Below are 24121 nucleotides of genomic sequence, written 5' to 3'. Positions count from 1 at the left end.
CTTCCTCCAAAAACATTGTTTGGATTCTGTGACTTCATTTTCTTCACTGCACTACTTAGAAGTTGTGCTTACAAGAAAAAGACAGCTCCCGAGTTCATGTGTGTTGTCTTTTTGTCCCACCCCCACCCAGTTTTCCCTAAGAGAAGACAATCTGATTCTCATGTTACTGCTAAGTGTTCTAGTGCATGGGAAAATGTTGACATCTGAGGTCATTGCTGTGTGGATGATCTTATAGCCACTGATGTATCAGAGAGCATCTAAAGGAAATATTATAGGGGCCATCAAGGCTGTTTCAAATTTCCTGATTGCATATATTAAGACAGGGTAAGCTCCGATTACGTAAGCATTTGCTCCATATAATAGAGAATTGGAGAGGCGTGCGGATTCTGATCTCTAAGCAGCCAAGTGTGTCCAAAATTATGAAAAATAAGGTTAACTGTCTATATTTAGAAGACCATGAGAGGTAAGGAGCCAGATTATATCATTTGGTCAAGAATGTCTTCTTTCGGGTCATGAACCTTCAGAATAAGGTTTGTGTCTTTTCACCCAAGGAAGTGGGGACCTGAAAAACATAGCTTTGTCTTTTTTTTCTTGGTGGCAATTCAGATAAGGCATGGAAAGGTATCCTTAATGGCTTTAAACCTTTCTTTCTGTGACCATAGAATGACCATTTATACATTAAAACGTGTCACTGACCTGAGATCCAGTTGCTTCTGGACCTGTCAATACAAGTCAGGTATCCAGGTACGCCAACAGCCAACCCGTGCACGAAGTTTCCCACAGTCTGTATGAGAGGAGTTGGACCCAAAGACAGCTGCTTACAACAGCTGTCTACTTGCACTGCCATCTTATGGGAGAATGATTAATGAACTCACTTGGGCAGCGAGGAGCCCAGTTCGCTGATCCATAGTTGCAGCCCAGGTATTGATGTGAAACTAATGAGAAATTTGATGCTCAAATTTGAATGTTTATTCCAATTACCAACCCACAGATCCAAATTTTCAAAAAGCGAAAGCGTTAACCTTTCGTTCGGCATTGTCAAGCGGTGGCTTTTATGGGGTTGCTAAAACTCATAGGTGGAAGGGAGTGGAATCTCACTTGATGCAGGGTGTTCTTCCCATGCAGGCAGCTTCTCTTTACTTCCACAAGAAGTTCTTAGCCATGGACAGAGAGAAAGAAGACAGCTACTTAGCAGTAAACACATGGGCGAGATGAGAAACCCTTCCCAAATCAAATTAGCATGCTTCTAGAGAGAAAACATCTCAGCATGAGGCTTAGAACTAGGGCCTTGCGCCCATCAGACCTCTGTGCTCATGAGAAAAACTCCTAAATTATTATTACAACACTAAGTTTTTACCCTTTAGTAGAGAGAGATTTACTAGCTTATCTTTACCCCAAAGAAAGGACAAGCATGGTACTGATTAAAAAATAAATAAATCAAAAGCCCACAAGAGAACCACTTAATTGAGGGAAGCTAAGCAAGCTGGGTCAAAGGGCCTGCGTGAGGATCAGCAGATATATTGCGGCTCTGTGGTCTGCACACAGTGACTGTGTCCTCCTCGCCCCTATATGACCAACATAATTGATATTATTCATCATCCTCCTTTACACTAGCCAGGACAGGGTTGATGTTTCAATATGAACAGGGCTTCCAACCATACAGAGCGACAGTAGTGGTAAAAATCTATGTATCAATTCTAATTGTCAGAGACTAGGACCCTTGCCCTCTTACCTCTCCCTCTCTATGACCCATCCTTTCAGGCCTTTGCTCAACTACCTTTTCCAAGTTAGACCTTCTTTGACCATTTGACAACAGCCTGTAACTCCTAACCTCCATTCTGCATATCATAGCTTCTGTTCTCCTTTACTTCGTATGTCTCACTTATTTATGTATTTATTTACCGATTTTCCCCCTCCATAAAATATGAGTCCCATAAAAGAAATAACTTTTAGAGTAACATGGTGGTGTGCTAATGGTAAAAGAAACAAATTGTGTTTGTCAATTTCTGTATCCCCATCAACTTGATTCATGTCTAAGTCATAACGAATGTTCAAGTAGGTTGGATAATGGAAATAGTAATGTCACTATGATACTACTGACTAGGTTACTACTGATACCCTATGGGTAATTAATGAAGTAATTCTTTGTAGCCTTCATACGAGAATAGCTCAAGAAGGTTCTGCTTAATCAAACGAAGTTGTGGGACAGTTTCTTGACTATCCAGAGACCTAGTAGGGTAATTGAGAGAGAACTCACAAATCACGCTGATGGTACACTTTATTACTCCTAGGACTTTCCCAAATACCCAGGGTGTACACATTCCTCAGATGTAGATGGATTCATGAAAGCCTTCACTACATGGCCCAGAATTACAGAAGCGGCAGTAAACCTCAAGTCACTGTCTGTCTTGGAGACAACACTGGGAATATTCCATTTGCTTGAGGGTCTGCTAGTTGGATCGTAAGTGTGATTTGGGCATGCTCTTACCACAGAATGAAAGGAATCAACTCAGTGTGTAAGCTGTATCCTCACACAAGTGTCCTTTCAAAGCTGAGGGAAATATTTCAGGCTCTGGGAACCTCATTTTGGGAAATGGCAACTTCATTGCTTGAAATGAGGCCATTTTGTGCAGAAAGAGTTAAGCTTCCTTCCAGGGGAGGCTGACTCTAAGCCAGTGTATGGCATTAAGCACAGAGAAAATTGGGCTGAATAATCCCTTTAGACTCCTTAAGGTGCTGAGCTGACATTTTGATATGCCGTAAGTTGGCAACTCAACGTTTTATACTTTATCTTCAAATTCCACATTTTAAAAGTCTTATGTTCCTCCCTCAGAAGCGTACTATACCTGCAACTACCTTAAGCTGTATCAATAAAAAAAAAACCAAACTGGATGTTTTCTGTTAGCTTGATAAAAATGAAAAGTTAATAACCCAAATTTTGTGGAAAAAGGAACTTCATCTATACTTAAACCTCACCCTCAAAAATTTTTGTGACCTACCGTACTTTATAAGGACAGTATGTTAGAAAGGTGCGAGTGGTTAGAATTACTGCTGTAGGAAATAAATTTGATAGAGAATTAAAGTATGATTTTTCCAATCAGTTGAGTTTGATCGTCGATGTAAAAACATTATTCTTCCTCTATTCCTATCAGGGAGTTCTACTGAGAATGTTCCCTTCTGGGATTTCCATATTTTACTGAAAGAAGGTTTTCAAATCCAGTTAGTATATTAAGAAAGCTTAAACACGGTAAGTCAGTACAGGGGCACCGTTGAACGGACTGAGCAGGAAAATTAGTATACGTGTGATAGTTCTAATGATGAACCCGAAAACCGGGTCTGTAAGTTGAATCCACATTGATTTGCATTCCTCGGGGAGCAAACATCTAACTTTCCTGAATGCCTCCCCTCCTCTTGCACCTAAGCTTCCTCATGGAGATGCTCTGTCCATAGCCACTGCTTCCTTTGTTCAGGCGTCTCAACCCAAGTGGAACTGCCTCTCTCCTGTTGCCATCCATCTTGGCGTAGGCACTCCAAGAGAGCTGGACTGAATCTGTCAAAGTATCTCTGGGGTCTGAAAACAATCGGGGCTAAGGAAATATTTGGTAAATGTAAGTGGGAGGCTCGAACCTGCTTTACCGTGTTCCCACTGTGATGGCTTTCTAGACTGAAACTTCACTACAGGGCGGGCCACTGAGACTCAGACTCTAACCCATCACTCACTGATCCACAGCCCAATTCTAGTTTGCTCTACCACAGGTTCCTTCAGAATCGGAATGTAACCGGCGTGCTTTAGTGCTGTACTTAGGATCGGTGGTGTCTTCTATTTGGGAGTAGAAGAAACCTTCAGCCACAACGGCTTTGTTTGTGAGGAAGGAGAGCTGCCGCTGCGTTGCACACAAGAAGCACTTAGGTCTGACAAGCTGTGGCATCTTTTGAGGACTTGCTAGTAGCACCCATGTGGCACGGTGACGTTACTGGCTTGGCACATCAAGTAAACAGTGAGTAGCTTTGGGTGGAGAGCGGAACTGAAGACACCTCCCCAGCCCTGTCACCCACATCAGAGAGAATCCTCTACTCCTCATAACAAAGCAGCATTTGCGGGCAACGTTTATATTCAGCTTTTCATGTACAAAATAATGATGGAGAGACAAGCGTGTGCCTGAGGGAAGACCTTAACTGGAGAATTGTTTATTATATGTAATAGTTAAGGTCTTTTTCAGAACAATGGGATCCAATTAAAATACAACTTTCTAACTGTCCAACATCACCCATGTTCTTTCTATATTAATTGTGTGGATTACTGAACGGAGGATTTCTCTCACTTCCTCCTGTGCTTCTGCCCTATTCACGCATGCTTGTAAAAGACACACACACACACACACACACACACACACACACACACACACACAAATGCACACACATACCCCCTTGAAATAAAGTGCCTGATCCCTCTTTGGTTTTCGCCCCTCTGGTGGGTCAGGGGTCCCTCTCTGAGGAGTTTCCCTGTGCACCAGCAGTCATGCGGAACCTGTTTGCTGGCATTCAGCCCATGCACTTGAAAGGGAATGCCATAGAGATGGGCTGACCTGCCTGGCCTTGCAACCAAAAGGGAGCCCTGTGGGGAGTACCTGGAGGGGGCGTCTCTCCTGTCCGTAGCATCCTGGTTGTTCACTTCAGGGGCTGTGTTTTAACTCTGTCCTTGTATTCTTTACTGGACACTAAAAAAGGTGAGTGTTTTCTTGCCCCAGCTTCACAGGCATTAAGCCCTTCACTTTGACTTCTCTTAGAAAGCAAAACCATGGAAAGCAGAAAGAAAGAAAAAGAATGCTGATGCTCTTACCACATAGGCAATTATTGTGCTCACAAACACAGGCTGTACATAGACTGTGTGCTTGGTGCACACCATTTCTATTTATAATGCTTTTATTCCCTGTTTTACATGTAAGTGCGTCTTAAGTTGATGTACATTTCTAGCTTTTGAGGTCACTAATTTCTGTCACAAATGTTATTTTTGAAGCATGTCCTTCTGAAAGTAAGTCAGCTACTATAGCTTTTCAATTATGGATAAATCTCGGAAAATCAATGATATTAATGACCTTTTGCACACTGTTGTATGAGAGGTGCCAGGCTGGCTTATGGTACGTGTATAATAGAAATAAGCATTGTTGGAAGTAAACTTTTTCTTGTGGAAAATATACATTTAGTATTATTTTTATTCGACTTCACTCTTGTGCCATGGCTCTAAACACACCTCCCTGATGTTCTAAAAGGTTAACAATTAACCTTGGGCAAAGGTTCCAACATCTTGCATTTCAGGTTGAATAATTGCAGGCTGCATTTCCTTGGCATGTTTCGGAGAGATGGGTGAGAATTTTGAAAGTGAAGCCTTCTATTTGAACTTTGTGAGCAAAGGTGAGTGTATATAGTCCAGGGCCGGCCCGAGGGATTTCTGCTAAGAAAGATGAAATCAACGTGGTGAAACCAAGCTACCTCTGCTGCCCCTTTGTCCAGTGTGCGAGCTCTCCTGGGGACTCTCCTTTTGCTTGGGAAAAAGTTAGTCAGTGGTCAAGCAGAGGTAGATCAAGTGGAACAGGGATGAATATGTACACCAGCCTCCTGGGCCCTGAACCACACCAAAAATAGGTAAGGCAGAGATGCTGTTGTTATGGTAATTCACAGTCTTTGCAAGGGTTGTGGAAACTGTGCTTTAGCTGTTTGCCCGGCTCAGAGGATCACCTGGAACCGGGGGCTTGTCATCTATGTACGTGGGTGATTTTGAACTCAGCAAACAAGAATATGAAATATGTTTTGGGTTCTTGAACCTAACAGACAATTCTGTTCACAGAGTAAGTTTTAGAAGTGGATGAAACTATGATGGCACAGCTACCTGAAATTCAACTAGAATGATTTGGAGATCCAATCACATGGCCCAGTTAGAATATTGCTTTTCGTATCTGACTTCAAATCCTTGCCAGTGGAGCTTAATAATTCATTGTATTATTTTACGTTTATTTTTAGAACTTTTGTGACATTGAAATTTTTAGTGTGTGAGTGTTTCTCTGTCTCTGTGTATATGTGTGTCTATGTGTATGTGTGTGTTTGTGTATTTGCGCAAATGTGTGCATATGTGTGTACATGTGTGTTTATGTGTGTGTATGTGTGTATTTATGTATTTATGTATGTGTGTGCATGTATATATGTATGTATGTATGCCACAGCACATATGTAGGTGACAGGAAACCTTTGCTGATATTGGTTCTGCTTCTCCTCTTCCTTCACCTGGTCCCAGGGATCAAACATTTTTCTGCTGAGACACCCCCCACAGATCCTAGCACTGCATTTCATACACAAATTACGTGAGGCAGTAGCATTACCCTTCACAGGATTTTTGATACTTTGTCAAAATTATTGGGCTCCCAGGAGGAGCGATAAGTAAACTGGAAACCCTTTTCCTTTGCAAATGAGGTATCCTTAGCATTGTTGAAAAGACAAAACAAAACAAACAAAAAAATCAAAAAAAAAAAAAATTCCACAACCACTACCACCTATCACCACCACCAGGAACAACAACAACAACAACAAAAATAACAACAACAACAAAAACAACAACAGCAACAAAAACAACAACAGCAACAAAAACAACAACAGCAACAACAACAAAAGCAACAAAAACAACAACAACAAAAGCAACAACAACAGCAACAACCACCTCACTATGTTCTAAGATCCCATTCCAAATATCCTTTTCTTCTGGAGTTTAAAGTTCACACTTACTGCCCAGGTACACAGCTTCCTAGCTACAACCGGCCCATTTTAACTTTTGACTGGCAATGGAAGCATGCAAAACTCTGTGGTTAGAGTGATTTCCCCCAGGAAACCATGAGCAAGCTACAGAGTGCTTTAGGAATGGGGTATTCTGGGGGGCTGTTTTTATTTTTGTTTGAAAAGAAGTTGGATTGTATGCATGGCCAACAGGGTTTATGACTTGTACCCAAAGCTCTGGAAAGAAAAATATCAAAGGCTTCCCTTCTTTTTTGAAGGAATAGAAAAATGTTCTCTTTGACTTATATTTTATTTCTTGTTAATTATTTATTTTAGTTGAACATTTGTGAGTCTAGCTGGGTGTGTGCTCCAGCATACAGGTACTGTTGGAGGCCAGGTGCATCAGATTCCCCTGGAGCTGGACTTAACACATAGCCATGAGGCCCTTGATATGCATGCTAGGAGCTGTGGTCCTCTGGAAGAGTCATACGCGCTCTTAACCACTGAACCATCTCCTCACCCTTTGGTCCTGACTCCTGAGCCTTTAACAGCTGGACTCCTCACTTCCTGCTGAAATCCCTCCAGCTGTTTCAGCCTACAACTGTTTTCAGTGGTTTTGTTGCAGACATGTTGACTCCAAAGCTATTTTGTGACCCAGATGTAACTAGTCCTGCTATGACGTGTGATACACAACTCTTGGGATTAACCACAGTGATGAAAGATTAATGTTCTTAATGTCTGAGGTTATCCTCCTCCTGTCTGTCTACGAAGACTCCCCTTTGAGGCCGAGGAGATGGTTCAGTGGGTGAAGGCACTAACTGTACAAACAAGAGGACTTGTAAGCTCCCACTGTGGATCCCTGGAGCTCTCTGACCAGCTAGCCTAATTGAAATGGTGAGTTTCAAGTTCAGTGAGTGGCCCTGTTTCACAATGGAAGTTGGAAAGTAGGAGACAACAACATCAAACAGGCTTTAGCCTCTGCATTTATGTCTCCATGTATGCTCCTCTGGCACATACACGTACGTATGCACCACAGCACACTACACAGTACACTACAGACCTACACACACTCACACACAAACCTCCCCTCACCCTGGTGTCTATGAATGAGCCTAGAGTTCACTGTGGCATATAAATATTCTAATGTCCTTATTCACAAATAAATGCTACTCTTTGAGGAGGACAACAACCACAGAAAACGAGGCTCGGATTACTTCACATCTCCCTTAATTGACAAAATGCAGCCTCCCAAATGGGTCTTCAAATGCACACAGTGGACCTCTCTATACCTTCCGCTGCTGCACCCGCTTCAGGGTTTGGAAAGCCCTGTAATTTACATGGGAGGGGAAGCACAGGGCCGAAGCTGGAAGTCTGTTCTCATCATTCCCCAAGGCATTAGCTCTGATGTTGGACGTGTGGCAAACGAGGCTTCTTTGCAACAGTTTGCTCTCAAGGTTGGTGGCCTCCAGTCAGGGCTTATCTGTAAGTTGTGTCTCGGGAGTGAGGCCAGATCAATACTGTATTCTTTCAGGCCTCTCTAAACCCAGCGGGGAAGGCAATCACGGCAGTGCAGCTCCCCGCACCTTCTGGAGCAGATCAATATTCTGACAGCGTGGAGCTTTGTTCCTTCCCCAGCTTTAAGATGTTCTGCATGCTCTACATGATTGCTTAAAGGCTTGCTTTCCCTTCCCCATATGACAACACCGCTCCCGCCCTGATCTTCCTAATACTATCACTGTAATTGCCTTGACATGAAATAACAGCACAAACCCGGCACCTGGCTTTGAGCTGTTTTATCTTTTCTGAACATCTCCATTAGCGAAGGGTGTTGATTTGGCTTTAATATGTGGCTGGAGCTTTAAAGCAAACTTACACGTATTTACACTGGTTTTCAAAACCCACTGAGATTGTTTTACCTATGGGAATCATATAAGGGACTATTTCAGGGAAGCAGAAGAAGAGTTAAACCTCTCAGCCCAGGAATATTAGCTTAAACTTTATGCAGCTTGAGGCCCATTATGCTTACCCCATACTGCCATGGCGATTGTCTCAGAAGGCCTTATGTCCTACCTACTTTTTTAAGTGGTGCTGGATGAAATGAAATATTTACTTGAGTGTGTTCAGCCAGCATTCCATTAAGTAGTAAATACCAGAAAGGTTCAGAATATCCCCTTGTTTCAGTTTTTATTTTCCTTGTTGTAGTTGCCTGCCAAACAACATTATTGACATGTTTTAGATTTTTACTATGCCACTTCTCTTTCTTTCTTTCCATGTGTCTCATACCTACCCCTTACAAGTGAGACGTGTTTTAGAATATACTTGTCTGTGGGTGTCCATGACAGTTGCTTCCAGGGCCCCCAAACACCACAATGGAAAGATGTTCAAGTCCATTACACAGAAGTATAGAATCTGCATAGAACTTTTTCATAACATCTTTTGCATTGTGCAACCCCTCCCCCTACATTATGGTACCCAATACAATGTCAATACTGTATAGATGGTTGCTAGATTGCATTGTTTAGGGGATAGTAATATGTAGAAAGGCTAAACACATTTAGTGCAGACATGAATTTTTCTCAAATATTGAATCTACAAGTGTCATAGTCATCATATAGAGGATTAACTGGACGTAGTACACGACAGTATTAAAGCCCTACTAACAGATCAAGAAGCGTGAGTGAAAACTCAGTAAATGGCCCCCAAACTTCAAGCTAAACCTGGACATGATAATGCACATCTGTAATCCTTGCTCTGGGAGCCTGCAGCAATGAGTCTTGAGAATAAAGGTAGCCTATCCCACATAGGGAGACCCTATATAAATAAAATAACAACTTCATAATATTTACACTTGAACCTGCGCTCAGTGTCCCTTAAAACAGTATCCCCATGGTCTCCTCTCCCACGATTTCGCCTTGGAGCCTGCCACAGGTCCTATAGTTCATCCTGATCTCTGCTGTGAGGCTTCCGTAAGTCTTTAGACACAAAAGTCGGCCTATGTTTGTTCCTCTAAATTCTTCCTATGTTTTAAGATTGGCGTCTATCTCGGTCCATTTAGAAAGCCTTGGGTCACAGTTGGAGAGCCTCTGCTGATGAGGTGTAGGGCTGTTCTAAGTAGTGACATCTTCAGAAATTGCTAGTGATCTGCGGTTCTAAAGCGAGCGAGGCGGACTTCAAACCGGCTTTAGGAGTATTTATGCTTTCTCTGCCAGACCGATGTGCTCTTAATAGTGAGACAGGAAAGTGGAGGTTTTATTGCTCGATTTCGTCTTCCTCCGAGCTGACTGCGGAAGACTGCGGCAGTTTCTGTCATGGTGTCCCAAGTAAGCTCATTTCGGTTAGTTTGTTCATTTATAGACTTGATCTACCATGAATATTGCTAGTCACTGAGGCCACACTTGCTCGTGTGTAGCCCGGTAGTCTATTGTTTAATAGAAACTACTTACATCTGTGGGCTTCTATGCATCAGACAATGAAGGAAAGAGAGGGAAATAATTCAGAAAACCTTCTGTATTGACAACTAATTAGGTGAATTGTCATTTCCTTGGCAGATGTGTCAACCAACACTGTTTTATCTGGTAGTTTAATTTAACACACAGTCTACTTCAGGCTGAATCCTTAAGCAGACCTTCTGAGTATGTTGGTCTGATGAGATATATAACATAATTAAAAAGTCTACCTGAAGTATTCAGATGGTTTAAGCTATTGCATACAGTTACCTGCCTATGGGTAGGAATCCAGTCAGCTTGTCAGAAACATGGTTGTCGCTGTGGACAGACGAAAGAATTGGCCTGCTCACTGAAATGACTCAGAAGGCAGGCATATCGCAGTGCAGTGCTGCGGAACAGGGTATGTGACAGGGATTGTGCTATAGAAAAGAGAAAGAAGATGATCTACAAAAATTGGTGAAATAAAATTAATCTATATTTTGAAACATGGTGTAACACTACTCTAGATGTCAAAGGCAGCATGGACAATACTTTATGAAATTTCTTTATGGTCCATTTACCTATAATATGAATATAGACAATGTAGACACAAGTGAGAAAAAAATCCATAATATGGTAGAGAGGGGGACGCTCATGACAATGGGACCATGCCATGGTAGAGGATTGAGAGGAATAAAAATTGAACTGTGATTTCATTGTTATTGTAGAACTATAACTTTTGGGTTAATAAAATAAAATCATCCTTTTTTCTTCTTCCCTCCCTCCCTTTTCCCTCCCTCCCTCCCTCCCTCCCTCCCTTCCTTCCTTCCTTCCTTCCTTCCTTCCTTCCTTCCCTCCCTCCCTCCCTCCTTCTCTTCCCTCCCTCCCTCCTTCCTTCCTTCCTTCCCTCCCTCTTTCCCTCCCTCCTTCCCTCCTTCCTTCCTTCCTTCCTTCCCTGCCTGCCTCCCTTCCTTCCTTCCTTCCTTCCTTCCTTCCTTCCCTCCCTTTCTCCCTCTCTCCCTCCCTTTCTCCCTCTCTCCCTCCCTCCCTCTCTCCCTCCCTCTTTCCCTCCCTCCCTCCCTCCCTCCTTCCTTCCTTCCTTCCTTCCCTCCCTTCCTTCCTTCCTTCCTTCCTTCCTTCCTTCCTTCCTTCCTTCCTTCCTTCCCTCCCTCCTTCTTTCCTGTTCTTCATCCTCCCTTCACCCTGTCATTATTTCTTCATTTTCTTCTTTTTCTAACAAAGTTTACAAGTTGCATTGGGTAGGGTGAACCTGATCGTACTTTGCAGCTCGTTTTCTTGGGATTTCATTTATTTTGCCCCAAATTCACAATATGTTGCTGAAATATATTTCAGATTTAAGAATGAAAACTGTTCCACCAAGGGAGAATTTATAGATATCAACATTTAATCAAATTTCGCATATTTTTCCTTAAAGTAGGATTTGCTACAATAAACTTTTTTAATTAGACATTTAAATACTTATGAAAAGATTTTTCATACACTGTATTCTGATCACTGTTTTCTTTCGTTAACTCCTCCCACATTCTCCCAACCTCCCCACCTTCCCATCGACTAAATTCCACACCTTTCTCTCTTTCTCTTAGAAAACAGACAGCAAGGCCCTGGGTTTGGTCCCCAGCTCTGGAAAAAAAAAAAAGAAAAGAGACACCTAAAAATAAACAAAAAACAGAATTATAAAAAAAGGCATTAAAAAGAGTTAAAAAAGCATAAAAAATGCATACAGATGTATGCACATACACACACTCATATATACAGAAATCCCATAAAAAATTGAAAACCAAAATATGTAAACAAAAAAAAAACTGTGTAAAGTTAAAAAATGCCTAGGCAATTCACCACAAGATAAAACCTTCCCAAAATTACCAGTGAGTTGTTTTATGCTGGCCGTCTTCTGCTGTTCATGGCGCCTGCTCTTAAGTATATTTTACTCGCTATACAATGTTTCTCCTTTAGAGAAAACTAATTTTGCATTTGCAATTGATTATCAACTGGAGATAGCTTCTGGTTTCGAGATGGGGTCTTGCGTCTACTTTCATTCTTAATATTGGCACACCATTTGGCTGAGACCTGTGCAGGCTCTGTTCTTGCTGTCATACTCTCTGTAAGTTCGAGTGTGTTTCGGTCCTGTTGTATTTAGAAGGCTTGTTTCCTCTGTTTCTTCCATTCCTATTGGCTTGTACAATGTTTCTGCCTTCTCCTCTGCAAAGTTTCCTGAGCACTAAGGAAAGAGATTTGATGAAGCTGTCTCAGGAGTGAGTGTCCAAGGCACCTCACTCTCTGCACATTGTCCAGTTATGGGTCTCTGTATTTGTTACCATTCACCACAGGATGAAGCTTTCCTGCTGATGCCTACGAAAATAATTGTCTCTGAATGTGGCAGAATGTTGGGACTCGTTGCTATGTTTCTTCAATGAATCCGTTTGCTTTTTCCCTCGGTCCCTGGCCTATTTAGACTCAGATCTTGATGACTGGAGCAGTGTCAGGTGTGGGCTCCTTCTCTTAGTCGGTGCCTTAAACAAACCACTATTAGTTACTTCTACTACATTCATGCCGTTACTATGTCAGCACATCATGCAGGCAAGTCACCTTTGTACTTTGAAGACTTTGTATCCGGCTTTGTATTTACCTTTCTCTCTGGTACCTTCAAGTACTGTGTACAGTAAGTAGTCAGTGGGCAGAAGGCTCTCGGTAAGTACCAGCTTGAGTTCTCCATGTTCGATGAGTACTATAGGTATTGTCTTCAGCAATAACTTTACCATCAAATTGTGGGGAGCAACCTATAGCCTCGTCAATAACCTGGATTGAGAGTTTCAATGGAGCCCCTTTGTCCAAAAATTTAATTCTGTGTAACTCATTTCTGGCACTAGAGTTTACATTTGTTGGTGAGAGATGACTAGTAGGGACTTTGTCATTGTCTTAAAATAGATACATACATGAAAAAAAAAAGCTAAATGTAATCACAATTACTCGCTCTCATTCATCTTCTTCGTGTCAAGTGTACATTTTTAAAATGCCTTTGGGTGGCTATCTACTTGATTGATTTATTATTCCCGAGACTAATGTTTCCAGTGTATTTTTAAATGTTTAATTTAAAATTTCCCTAGTTGTTCCAGGTGAAGTCTATCTACATCCACATTGGAAATGCCATTTATTTGGCTCTTGGTACTCTCAATTTTATAACTTAAATTCATAAATCAATTTAGCTTAAAATGAAGCCTTTTTTTTGTAATCCCAACTAACTTCCGGAATAACTGAGTCTATCAACTTACTCATTTACCTAATGAGATGAGTCACAGTTTTTGATAAGATGTTCTCTAAGACACACATGGGTAGTCCACTAATCATTGTCGTTAGGTGGTTTTTCTTTCTTCTAGAAGTTTAACATCTTAAAAATACCTTAAATTTAAACTTTATAAAAAAATAGTACAATGAATCTACGTCTGAGACCAATTAACTGAAATTGGGCCAAACTTCAGAGGTAAAGACAAAATCCATTGCTAGGCTGCCCTGACAACCAGCAATTGTGGCTCATAGAGGAGTTATTGGACTATTCCTTCCTACTGATCAGCTCTCCTTACCACTAGCTACTGTGGTCTGAGTTCTGACAGACAGACCCTTGGAACCCAAAAAGTTCATTGTTTAAGATCACAGATTTACTATAACAAAAAGACACAACTCGGAACCAATCACAATAAGGCACATGTAGGAAAGTTCAGAAGTTCCTATGGCTTACTGGCCCATATGACTCTCTTGGCACATCAATATGTTGGCATATTTAGTATTGTCAAACAGGGAGGCTCACCTGTGCTTTGAGGTCTACAGTTTTCACTGGGACTTGATTAAGCTATGACTGATTGATGTCATTGCTGCATGACCCTGTTTTGTACTTTCTGCCAAAGTTTGGAATGATATCAAGTGCTCTAATAGTCAATCCTTGAGTAACATGGTTAGCCTTTCTTGTAAAACTATCTGACATCTTTAATGACTTCATCAGCACAAGCTATTAAATGTTGTCCAAAGAGTCAAATATGAATAGTAAGGATAGAAACTCACATCCCTTAGAAAATGAATCTACCTCTTAGGAACAAGGGTTACAGTTTAAAAATTATTAAGAGCTCGAAGGGGCTCGAGACCCCTTTTGAACAACAATGCCAAGCAACCAGAGCTTCCAGGGACTAAGCCACTACCTAAAGACTATACATGGACTGACCCTGGACTCTGACCTCATAGGAAGCAATGAATAGCCTAGTAAGAGCACCAGTGGAAGGGGAAGTCCTGGGTCCTGCTAAGACTGAACCCCCAGTGAACTAGATTGTTGGGGGGAGGGCGGCAAGGGGGGGAGGATGGGGAGGGGAACAACAATAAAGAAGGGGAGGGGGGAGGGGATGTTTGCCCGGACCGGGAAAGGGAATAACACTCGAAATGTATATAAGAAATACTCGTTAATAAAAAATAAATTATTGCTATATAGAATCTTTTACGGTACTATAGGACTACAAATGAGATAAAGTCTACTGGGTACACACACACACACACACACACACACACACACACACACACCCTAAAGTATAAAAAGTAGTGGGCACGAAGTTTAGCCTAGTGGGAGTTCATGCGCAAGACTCTGAGTTTGATCTTTAGCTCCAGAACCAACTCCATTGACAAAAACATTTTTCAATTTATTTATTTATTTATTTATTTATTTATTTATTTATTTATTTATTTATTTTTACACTCCAAGAATTTATTTCCCTCCTGGTTCACCTCCCAAGGGTTCCACATCCCATACCCCTCCCCATATTGCCTCCTCCCCCAAAGCTTCACCAGGATGTGTCCCTACCCCATTCACCCCACCAGACCTCCAAACTTCCTGGGGCCTCCAGTCTTTCAGCATTAGGTGCATTTTCTCTGACTGAACCTAGACCCTGGAGTCCTCTGCTGTATATGTGGATATGGATATGGATATGGTTATGGTTATGGTTATGGTTATGGATATGGATATGGATATGGATATGAATATGGATATGTGTCCTCATCTCAGCTGGTGTATGCTGCTGGGTTGGTGATCCAGTGTCTGAGAGATCTCTGTGGTCCAGGTTAATTGAGACTGCTGGTCCTCCTACAGGGTTGTCCTCCTCCTCAATTTCCTCCAGCTTTTCCCTAATTCAACCAGAGGGACCAGCAACTTCTGGTCATTGGTTGGGTGCACATATCTGCATCTCACTCTTTCAGCTGCTTATTGGGTCTTTGGGAGAACAGTCATTTTAGGTACCATTCTTTGAACTTCAGTAATGTTGTCAGGTCTTGGGGCTTCCCACTGGGCCTGTCGATGGACCTTCTTTTTCTCAGGCTCTTCTCCATTTCCATCCCTGCATTTCTTTCAGACAGGAAGAATTATGGGTCAGAGCTTTGGCTGTGGGATAGCAACCCCATCCCTCACTTGATGCTTTGTCTTTCTGCTGGAGGTGGGTTCAATAAGGTTACTGTAGGGGCTTTCATCTAGTGTCCCCCATTTTGATTTTTGAGAGTCTCTCTCTTCCCAGGTCTCTGGTATATTCTAGAGAGTCTTCCTAACCTCTCCCACTGCCCTGTTTCCATTCTTTCTGCTGGCCCTCAGGGCTTCAGTCCCTTTCCCCCTACTCAATACAAGATCATGTTCCCCTCTTTCCCCGTCCAAACTCTGATTCCCTCCCCTGTGCCTCCCTCCCTTCTCCCTTGTGGTTGCTTTCTCCTCCCTCCCAAGTGGGACTGAGGTGTCCTCACTTGGGCCCTTCAGCTTGTTGACCTTTTTGAGTTCTGTGGACTCTATCTTGGGTATTCTGCGCTTTTTTTTTTTTTTTGGTCTAATATCCACTTAGGGAGAACATATAGTGCATGTCCTTTTGTGTCTGAGTTACCTCACTTGGGATGATATTTTCTAGTTTCATCCATTTGCCTGCAAAACTCAGGACGCCCTCATTCTTAATAGCTGACTGGTACTCCATTGTGTAAATGAACCACATTTTCTTTATCCATTCTTCTGTCATGGGAGATCTGAGTTGTTTCCAGCTTCTGGCTATCATAAATGCTGCTGTATGAACATAATGGAACATGTAATCCTGTAGCATGGTGGGGCATCTTTAGAGTATATTCTCAAGAGTGGGATTTCTAGATCTTTAGGTAGATCTATTTCTAATTTTCTGAGGAACCTCTAAATTGATTTCCAGAGTGGTTGTACCAATTTGCAATCCCACCAGCAATGGAGGAGAGTTCCTCTTTCTCCACATCCTTGCCACCTGAGGTTTTGATCTTAGCCATTCTAACTTGTGTAAGGTGGAATCTCAGGGTCTTTTTGATTTGCACATCTCTGATCATGAAGGACTTTGAACATTTCTTTAGGTTCTTCTCAGACATTTGAGATTCCTCACTTTGAATTCTCAGTTTAGTTCTATAACCCATTTTTTGATTGGGTTGTTAGGTTTTTTTTGGTGGTAAGCTTCTTGGGTTCTTTATACATTTTGGATATTAGTCCTCTATCAGAAATGGGGTTAGTGAAGATTTTTTTTCCCAATCTGTAGGATGCCTATTTGTCTTATTGACTATGTCCTCTGCCTTACAGAAACTTTCCAGTTTAATGAGGTCCCATTTATCAATTCTTGACTTTAAAGCATGAGCAACTGAAGTTCTGTTTAGGAAATTTCTGCCTGGGCCAATGAGTTCAAGGCTCCTTCCAACTTTCTCTTCCATTAGATTGAGTATATCTGGTTTTATGCTGAGATCCTTGATCAACCTGTACTCGAGCTCTGTGCATGGTGACAAATATGGGTCTATTTTCACTTTTCTACATACAGACATCCAGTTAGTCCAGCACCATTTATTGAAGATGCTTTCTTTTTTCCATTGTGTATTTTTGGCTTCTTTGTCAAAGATCAAGTGTGCATAAATGTGTGATTTTATTTCTGAGTCTTTAGTTCTATTCCATTGATCAACTTGCCAGTCTCTGTACCAATACCATGAAGTTTTTATCATGATTGCTCTGTAGTAGAGATTGAGGTCAGGGATGGTTATTCCCCCAGCCTTTCTTTTATTAAGAATTATTTTCACTATTCTAATTTGTTTTTGTTTTTATTTTTGCCTTTCCTGATGAATTTGAGAATTGCTCTTTCCATGTCTTTGAAAAATTGTGTTTGGATTTTGATGGGGATTGCATTGAATCTGTAGATTGCCTTTGATAGAATGGCCATTTTTACTATGTTAGTTCTGCCAATCCTGAGCATGGGAGATCTCTCCATTTTCTGAGATCTTCTTCAATATCTTTCTTGAGAGACTTGAAGTTCTTATCATAAAGGTTATTAACTTGTTTGGTTAGAGTTATCCCCAAGATATTTCATATTATCTGTGGTTATTGTGAAGGGAATTGTTTCCCTAATTTCTTTCTCTGCCTGTTTAGCATTTATATAAAGGAAGGCTAATTATTTATTTGAGTTAATTTTATATCTGGCCACTTTTCTGAAGTTGTTTATCCAGTTCAGAACTTCTCTGGTAGAATTTCTGGGGTCAATTATGTATGCTATCATACCATCTGCAAATAGTGATACCTTTAGTTCTTCTTTGCCATTTTCTATCCCCTTGATCTCTTTTTGTTGTAATTTTGTTCTATCCAGCACTTCAAACACTATTTTGACTAGATATGGGGAAAGTGGACATCCTTGTTTAGTCCCAGTTTTTAGTGGGATTGCTTCAAGTATCTCTCCATTTAATTTGATATTGACTGTTGGTTTGCAGTAAATTGCTTTTATTATGTTTAGGTGTGGGCCTTGAATTCCTGACATCTCCAATACTTTTAACATGAAGGGGTGTTGTATTTTGTCAAATGCTTTTTCTGAATCTAAGGAGATGATCATGTGATTTTTTGAATTTGTTTATATGGTGGATTACGCTAATGGATTTTTCATATATTGAACCTACCCTGCATCCCTGGTATGAAGCCTACTTGATTGTGGTGAATGATGGTTTTGATGTGGATGGATTCAGTTTGCAAGGATTTTATTGAGTAGTTTTGCAGCCCTGGATTGCAACGAATTTCCTGGCCTGTGGCCCTGGCTATAGCAGACCTTTTGTGGGATCTTGCAACTGGTCTTTGGAGGGGCAGAGAAGCTGCTGATTTGTTGCTGTGGTTGCAGTAGATCTCCTGGGAGGCCTTCAGACTGTTGAGTCTTCAAAGGAGCAGTCTCACTGTTTTCCTGTGAGAAGCAATGTCTGAAGATATAGCCTCTTCCAGAGAGCAGACTGGCTAGCACTCTGTCCCAGCAGAAAGGACCAGGTGGAAATGGATTGGGATTTGGCAGGTGGGGTTTTGGGGGTTGGTGGTCCCCAGTGACAGCTGTGGGACTTGGTTGGGGGATGGTTCTTACCAAATGTTGAGTGCAGTGGATCCTCTGGTATATCTGAAGATATAGCTCTTCCAGGGAGCAGACTATCTAGCAGTCTGTCCTAGCAAAAATTGACAAACACTTTGAGAGTAGAATTCAACATTTATGAGAGAGTTACAAAATATGCTGCATCCTAATATGATAGGGATAGCTAATGTATTCTCAAGTACCAAATTTTTTATTTGTTTCTGTTTTTAGGAATTTCAAGTTTACTCTTCTTTCAGCTTAATTTTGATTTGTAGACAAATATTTCATTTAGTTACCTTTTAAACAGACCTATTTTTATTATTTTTTCTTTTTTCCCCTTCTAATGGAATAGTCCTAACCAAATAAAAACTTCCCCGCAAATTGGAGTTATAAAAGTATTTCCTGTGTATTTGATTCAAGTTCCCTGGTTGGAATTTCATATATTCTTTTTTGGTGTCTTTCTCAGGGAACTGGAGCAGGAAGCATATGGTGCTTTGATTGTAATCATCAGAGTACTATTTTTTGTATCGTTGAGGAGCCTCTTTTCCCTTCACAATTAATAAGAAGTTTTTATGGGAACACTTTAAAACCATGTAAATAGTCTTTTCATTAACCAACTTTCACACTGGAGTTTTAATATCTACTTAACTTCATTGACAGTCCAGCCCTATCTCACTTACAGAGTTATGGGCAGAAATCAGAGATTTACTAAAGCAGAAATGAATCTCTGCAGCTGTCGCAGTAGCTGACTAGAGAAGGAATTTTGTTTCCCTTTCTAACCTTACTGACAGTCAAAGCATTAACTCAATTTATACTGTAAAACACTGAACCTAAAATACACTTCTTCATGGAAGAGAAACTGAATACATACAGTGCCACAGTCAGACTCCTTGGCTTTCAGTGCTCTAGTACATCCTCAGAGTGGTGGCTTGGGGAACCCTTAGCCTCCTGGAGCCAGCACTTGCACTGATGGAGGCAATAGGGGTAATAGGATCTCTGTACTCTGTATAGAACTTGTCGCTAGCAACTGATGCCACAGGTTCCTCCCACTTCTACCCATCTGAGTATTAACATTCAGAAATCCTCCATCATCTTTTGTGTCTTGGTTCCTCAATGGCATTTATCCTAGTTGCTAACTCACTCATGAGGCATCTCACTTTTAAATGGATACAAAGTTCACATTAGTTAAAATACAACTTCTTCAGCCAGAACAAGTGTAGAGTCAGGAAAGAACCTAGGGTGCTAGTACCCATGCGTAGGAAACGATTCATTGGCAAAAGTGAAGGAATGGCATCTCCAGACAATGTGAATTGACTCAGTCTGGCCACTAAGGTGATAGAGTCCTACTAGAAACCAGTTAAGTTTATAAATGATGTCTTGTCCCATAGAAGGGACAAGGGTATGGGCAAGCAAATGGTAAGACATTTATGACACTTGTTCATGTATCTATAAATATGAGTCATGACTGTTGGTACTTCTCATTTCCATATTTCACCAATATTTTCTTTCCTCCATAGCTTTACATCTAGAATTTTAGCTCAGTGAGGCATGTATTTCTTTAATTTTTAATACCTTTAAAATAAATATTTTATTTCAATAGTGGAATCAAAACTGACGTTTAACTGAGATGGTCAGGTAAAAATTATGATGTAAAAATATATTAGTATTCTTAATTAACAATATTGTGAGTATTACATGGCTAATTCTTTTAAGGGAGGCATTTTATTCTGTTCAGTCATATGTTCTAAGTATTTGGTATGTAGTAGAAACCCAATAATTTTTATGAAACTCAGTCCATGTCTATGTAACAAACATGTTCTTCTTGATCACTAAAATGCAGAAGTTTAAAATTTACATAAAGTGGATTTTTCCCTGTTATTTAGGAAAGATACAATTGCATACAATCTAGGTCGACTCATTATCATCAATTTAACTTTCTTTCCAGAGATTCCCGACTGTTTTTTGGTTAATTTAGGAACAATGTTTAGCCCTCATAATTATATCATTAGGTTTATACATAATACTCTGAACTACATTTTCTGACTTTATACAATTCTATTTGGCCACGAATCCATGTACCTTAACACCTTTTAGAACTAAAAAAGAAAAAACTACTTATATGAAAACACTACAATATGCAGTTGGCAATCTTACCTACAGGAAGTGTGGGCTTTGAGTACAAACGAGCCTTTGCCCCCAGCCCCACAGTTCTTCATCTTATTCCTCCCTCCCCCCAACAGGATGTTCCCTCCTCCACCAGGGCTCCCCCATCCCTGAAGCCTTAAATTTCTCCAGGATTAGGTACATCTTTTCACACTGAAGCCAGACCTGGCAGTCCTCTGTTATATATGGGTCAAGGTCCTTAGACCAGCTCCTGTATGTTGTCTGGTCGGTGTCTTAGTGCCTGGGAGCTCCCAGGGTTTTGGTTAGTTGAGGCTGCTGGCCTTCTTATGGGGTTGCCCTCCTCTTTCCCTAATTCAACCATAGAGGGTCCTCAACTTCAGTCTAATAGTTGGGTGACACCCCAATCTCAAAATGACTAATGTACCGATCATTGAAGTAGAAACTAAACAGTGTCTCAGTGAAACTAATAGATGGTGTAAACCAAAAGGACTTAACAAATATACAGACTATTTCATGCTAAAACAAAAGCATATACTTTCTTCTCAGCACCTCACAGTACCTTTTCCAAACCTGACCAAATAATTGGCCACAAAACAAGCCTCAAGAGATACAAGAAGATTGAAATAACCCATGCATCCTATCAGATCACAATGGACTACTGCTAGACTTCAACAATAACAACAACAGCAACAACAACAACAAAACAGAATGAAAAAATAAAAGAAAACACATAGAACTATGGAAGCTGAATAACTCTCTACTCAATGATAACTTGCTCAGAGAAGAATTAAAGAAGTTAAAGACTTTCTAGAATTCAATGGAAAAATGATACAGCATATCCAAACTTATGGTACACAATGAAAGCAGTGCAGAGAGGAAAATTAATAGCATTAAGTGCCCTCATAAGGAAACTGGAGAGATCCTACACTAACAACTAAACAGCACATCTGAAAACCCTAGAACAAAAAGAAGGGAACACATTTAAGAAGAGTAGATAGCAGGAAACAATCAAATTCAGGGCAGAAATCAACCAATTAGAAACAAAGAGAATGATACAAAGAACCAACAAAACCAAAAGCTGGTTCTTTGAAAAAATAAACAAGATAGATAAACCCTCAGTCAAATTAAGTAAAAGACACAGAGACAGTTTCCAAATTAACCAAATCAGAAGTGAAAAGGGAGACGTAACTACAAAAGTCTTTACTCAATAAAACTGGAAAACCTAGATGAAATGAATGAATTTTAGACACATGCCACAGTTAAATAAAGTTAACCAAAGTTAAATAAAGAACAGGTAAACAATCTAAACAGCCCCACGTACTCCAAGGAAATAGAAGTCATTAAAAACCACCCCAGAAAAAAAAGCCCAGGGCCAGATGGCTTTAGTACAGAATGCTACCAGACCTTCAATGAAGAGCTAATACCAACACTCCTCAAACTATTTCATACAATAGAAACAGAAGGAACCCTACCTAATACATTTCATGAAGTCATAGTTATTCTGATACCTAAACCACACAGAGAGCCAACAAAGAGAACTTCAGACCAATCTCACTTATGAATATTGATGCTAAAATAGTCAATACAATTCTAGCGAACTGAATCCAAATACACATGAAAACCATCACTTACCACACTCAAGTAGGCTTTGCTCCAGAGATGCAGGGATGATGTAGTACATGAAAATCCATTAAGGAAATCCAATATATAAACAAAGTCAAAGAAAACATCACATTATTGTCACCTTAGATGCTGAAAAACCATTTGACAATATAAAACACCCCTTCACGTTAAAAGTTTTGGAGAGATCAGGAACTCAAAGCCCTTACCTAAACATAATAAAATGAATACACAGCAAACCAATACTCAATACCAAATTAAATGTAGAGACACTTGAAACAATTCCACTAAAATAAGGGACAAGACAAGGATATCCAATCCCTCTGTATCTATTCAATATAATATTTGAAGTTCTAGCTAGAGCATTAAAACAACAAAAAAAGGAGATCAAGGGAATATAAATTGACAAAGAAGAAGCCAAGATATCACTATTTGGCGATGATATGATAGTCTACATAATCAACCTCAAAAAAATCTACTAGAGAACTCTACAGGTGATAAAACTTCAGCAAAGTGGCTAGATATAAAATTAACTCAGACAAATCAGTAGTCTTCATTTGTACAAATGATAAACAGCCAGAAATAGTATCAAATATCTTTGTGTAACTCTTACCAAGCAAGTGAAACGTCTGTATGACAAGAATTCAAGTCTCTCCAGAAAGAAATTGAAGGAGACCTCAGAAGATGGAAAGATCTCCCACACTCATGGATTGGTAGGTTTAACCTACCAAATAGTCAATACTACTAAAAGTAATCTACAGATTCAAGGCAATCCCCATCAAGATTCCAACACAATTCTTCACAGACATGGAATGAGCAATTCCCAATTTCATATGGAAAAACAATAAACCCAGGATAGTGATCACAATTCTTAACAATAAAAAAATTTCTGAGGGAATCAAACTGTACTACAGAGCAATAGTGAAAAAAAACCAACATGATATTTGGTATATAGACAGGCCCATCAGTGGAATAGAATCAATGATCCAGAAGTAAACCCACACACTCATAGGACACTTGATCTTTGGCAAGCCAAAAACATACAACAGAAAAAGAAAGCATCTTCAATAAATGGTGCTGGTCTAACTGGTGGTCTGTATGTAGAAAATGAAAATAGATCCATATTTATCACCTTGTACAAAGCTCAAGTCCAAGTGTATCACGAACCTCAACATAAAACCTAGTCCACTGAATCTAATAGAGGATAAAGTGAGAAAGAGCCTCAAACTCATTGGCTCAGGGGGAAATTTTTATTCAGAACTCTACTGGTTCAGGGTCTAAGATAAAAAATTGATAAATGGGACCTCATGAAACTGAAAATCTTCTGTAAGGCAGAAGACACAAGTACTAGAACAAATTGTCAACCTACAGAATGGGGAAAAAATCTTCACTAACTCCACATCTAATAGAGGGATAATGACCTGATTTCTTTTTTAGGCTGTGATGCTGTGGCTAGTTACACAGTACTGAATCAGTTTGGACATGGGAGATGGTGGTTTGCAAATTACAGTTCCTGGCAGATGCTTTAGAACCAATGGAACTTCCTGCTCTCAGGGATGAACAGCTCTATTCACTCTTTTGATAAGACATGCTCCAGAATCAGGAATACATGTCTAGTTCAGGGCTTTCTTAAGGAAAAGGATATCTTTGGCTTGCCAGGAGGAATGGTAGAATGGCATGAAGCTTATAGCAAAGTTTCAGTCTGGGATTCTTTCCAAAGAATTATGCCTCTGGTGACCTTGGTGAGGGAACTAGTTTCCAGATCAATTTGGTTCCAAAACTGACTTGACAATC

The sequence above is a fragment of the Rattus norvegicus genome, chromosome 1 (assembly GCF_021556685.1).
Source record: "Rattus norvegicus strain SHRSP/BbbUtx chromosome 1, alternate assembly SHRSP_T2T, whole genome shotgun sequence".
In the NCBI taxonomy this organism is placed as follows: domain Eukaryota; kingdom Metazoa; phylum Chordata; class Mammalia; order Rodentia; family Muridae; genus Rattus; species Rattus norvegicus.
Note: the sequence above shows the minus strand (reverse complement) of the source record.